The 3722-nt window shown below is 37.8% G+C and overlaps 1 protein-coding gene and 1 pseudogene across 2 annotated transcripts in view; both read right to left on the bottom strand.

The window, feature by feature from the left end:
• The window catches only part of LOC107084402 (golgin subfamily A member 6-like protein 1), a 5010-nt gene extending 3918 nt beyond the window's left edge, over window positions 1-1092 (bottom strand). The window contains exons 1-2 of one of the 2 annotated variants that reach the window (XM_015374213.1): window positions 922-1092; window positions 735-814 (exon numbers count right to left, since the gene is read on the bottom strand). The gene's annotated coding sequence lies outside the window, so the exon portion shown is untranslated. Of the gene's footprint in view, window positions 1-734 lie in introns of both variants that reach the window. The other variant, XM_015374212.1, reaches the window with a different exon arrangement.
• Window positions 737-3722, bottom strand: part of LOC107084395 — a 44917-nt pseudogene continuing 41931 nt past the window's right edge.

The following is a 3722-nucleotide window of genomic DNA, read 5'->3' as shown; positions in this document are numbered from 1 at the left end:
GGATTTTCAGGACTTTATTCAGCTGCTATAGAAAAGTCCAGCTTCATCAAACTATCTTCATCATTATTTTCCCTCCATCTTCTGTGGTTCCAGGTCTGCCTCTTACGAGGGAGAAGCTAATCTGGGTTTCATGTGGAGCTGATCCACCAAGGAGGTTCTAGATAATAGCCACAGCTGGTGCTGGAGACCCAGTTCTTCCCTGGTTCTAAACTATCGGGGTATTGCTGAAACCCCCCAGGGTCAAATCAGAAAAGATTTAATCATTTATTATAAACATCTAATCCTGAACAATGATGTTTATTGCCACAAACAGAGACTCAAATATTAGTAGTTTATTCTGGGCTAAAACAGTTCATTGAATTGAATAATAATATGGTAATAATATTGAATTGCGGCATAGTGTAATGGCACCGACTGTTAAACTGAATTTATTGAAGGAATACGTTACTTACAGAGCGAATTAAGACAAAAATCTACAGAAAAACATGAAAACATAGAATATTTTTTTCCAAAGAGATTCAATTGTTTTTGTTTTAATATATTTATATAATTAAATGTGTATAAATGTGTAGTTTTTATGTTTCTTCATTTGCAAATCATTTGAAATGTGGAATTTCTTTATTCCAAATATTAGTTTATTAGGAAATGTTACTTTACTAAAAGTATTTCTTTTTAGATCAATTGATAATCAATAGGTTTTTGAGAACGGGTTCATTAAAGAGGCAGAAACTAACCTTCATGGATTCAGAGGAACATCCTCGCCTCTAAATGAGCCTCTGATCCAGCCGACCTCTGGAAGATAACCCTCGATAACCTGCAGGAGGATCAGAGACGTCAGCTTCTGTTCATCTCATTGAAGCACAGAGGTTTTACTGCTTTTATTCAAACCAATTAAAACTCAACTAAACTAGAAGGTTTTACACAGTAGGCCTGATATCAGGACTGGCTGCTGCTCCCCAGGAGTGGAATGGTTCGTAGACGGTCCAAGATGGGTTCTGAACCCCTCAAACTGGAGCTTCTAGCTGTCCCTGTTACTCCACCTTCCACTGGTCAACAGATGAGCTCCATCCAGGGTAGGAAAGGAGCTCCAGGCTGCTGTGGTGAATCCAGACAGATGGCAGCCTATTGGACGTCATAACAGACACACATCAATGATGCTGGTCAAACTGGGACTACAGTCTTTAGAAACTCAAATAAAAAAGCAAAAGTAGTGAACGGCTGAAGCTCTGTTATAAAACCCAAAACATGAGGCGAAGACGTTAGCGTGTCTAACATAGAGAACAGCAAAGAAATAATGCATTTTGGTTGAACTCTACACCTATACATCCTGTCTACCAAAGGACTGTGGTGAAACATTAAAACTTTGGATGAATTGTCCTCACCTCAGAGCCTCATTAACGAAAATTCAGACCCTTATTTGGAAGCATCCTAAGTCTCCATGGAAACAATTATAATGCTGTGGCATAAGCTTCCAACTTTACTGTAACCCAAACATTATTAAATTAAACAATCCAACTAACCAGATAAAATGATCTTTTTGTGTTTTATTTTAATCTTCTCCCAGGTCCTCTTCACTCCAGAGGGGAATGTGATTCATTTGTATTACAATGATTGGGAAGCAGGTTGAGTTAAATGTCACTGGTGTGTAAGCTGTTGATTTACTCATTCAGCAATCCTTTTGCAACATCATTCTCCATCTCTTTCATGCCGCCACCTTGTTTGACTTTAAATAGAGATTTTTTCTTTGTATTCCTTAAATATTAGTTTTTGTTCCTAAGTTATGATTGGTCTGGTACCTTAAACTCACCCTTTAAGTAAGTGCGTATTTACAGAATCATGAACAGATCAAGGTGGATCGAGATAGCGAGTTGATAACTAGCTTTGTGGAAAATCAAAAATACTATAAGACTGTTAGGAATTTAATACCTGAAAATAAATATGACATGATTAGAAATTAAAGCAATAGGTGAGATTTTTAAAAGCTTTAATAAAACAAGAACTCAAATTAATACATGAGCTGGACGGGTACTGTAACAAAGGGCCATGGTCAGATTCTGATAGAGCTGCTTTTGAACATCTTAAATCTAAATTAGATCATTTAATTACAAAGATAGCTTGAGGTGCCTTCATCAGATCTACAGCTAAATGGAAAGAAGAGGGAGAACACAATACTGCACGATTTTGTGGGTTTGAAAGGAGAATGCAAGGGAGGAATTTAGTCATACTCATAATTAGAGAGACAGCAGGCATAAATCGTGGCAGCAGCACCTGTTACGGCACCAGAGGAGGTGCAAGATGAACTGGAGCAGTTGTACCTGCAACTGATTTCTATATCCTGCCCTACTACCGGAGTGGGTGCCAGACAGCCTGTCACTGATTTCCATGACCACAGAGGCATCCCATTGGCTAATAATAAGCATTTCTTCCATGACAAAGGCAGCAGCCGCCGTGAGATGTTGAAGGCTTTTACAGCCAGTCTGGCATCTTGGTAGCATCCTGGCATCCTCTGGCGTTATCGTAGCATCTTCATGACACCCAAAGGCCACTGACTTTTCATATCACCACATTAGTTTTTCTTATCAAGTCAAACCATTCACGCAAACAGGTACCTTATAACTTCTTTATTAAATTGTTTAAAAATGTTTCATAAATGATGTGAATTTGGCACATGATTAATTGATAGTAAATACAAAGCAGACACTAAATAACCTCCAAATCAAACAATTTGCCCATAAACAGCAAAAGAGGTATAGTAGTTTAAGGCAGCAGTAGCCTAGTGGTGACGGCATTGTGCTTGAAATCCAGAGGTCAGGAGTTCGAAGTCCCAATCCCACAGACTGCCACTCTTTCTCCCTGAGCAAAGACCCCTAACCCCACTGCTCCTTGGGCACCACAGAATGGCAGCCCACTGCTCTATAAGGGGATGGGTTAAGTGCAGAGAGTGAAATGAAAATAGTAGCAGAGAGAAAAAAAAGGTAGGTAGGTTAGTGACACCTTGTGGCAGTCGCATGCCAGTGAAAGTCCCACCGGCAGTGCCACTACCAGATGGGCTGCCACAAAGGGAACTCTGCCCTGCTGCATAATTAATAATACTGAATCTTCTGAGCCAAAATTGATAGCTGAGGAGGTTTTAAAATTGTAATTTAATTTATACTCCTCCTCCACCATTAGAGAAACATTTGAACTCCTGGACAGCATAGAAATTATTTACCTTTAATCAGTAAAATATTTATAATTTTTGTGTGACTCTGTGACTCTGGTGCTTCAGGAGATGTAGAGCATTTGGGAGAAGGTACAGAACCATTTCTACAATAGAGCAACAACATGCACTAAGTCACATCAACACCATTAAACACCAAATACCCTTTGACATAAACAGATCTCAGCTGGAATACTGGCTTTCTTGGCAATACAGCATTATTTTATTAAGTGATTGTGTTGTTAGAATTTTTCTGTCTGTTTCTGACTTGCGTATCGCAGCTCAAATTTATTTATTGTAGGTTGGGGTTCATTACTTTTCCCTGGTATAATGATTTGCCACATAATATTACATTATACAAATATGTGTAGCTTTAACCTTTGTGTTGCTTATTATGTAAAACCATTATTGTCTTAGTGCTATTGAAATCACAGTGGTAAAGTTATTATATATATATATATATATATATATATATATATATATATATATATATATATATATATATATATATATATATATATAT

The sequence above is a fragment of the Cyprinodon variegatus genome, unplaced genomic scaffold (genome assembly GCF_000732505.1).
Source record: "Cyprinodon variegatus isolate N-32 unplaced genomic scaffold, C_variegatus-1.0 Scaffold99, whole genome shotgun sequence".
NCBI lineage: Eukaryota > Metazoa > Chordata > Actinopteri > Cyprinodontiformes > Cyprinodontidae > Cyprinodon > Cyprinodon variegatus.
This window is presented reverse-complemented; position numbering and strand designations above follow the sequence as displayed.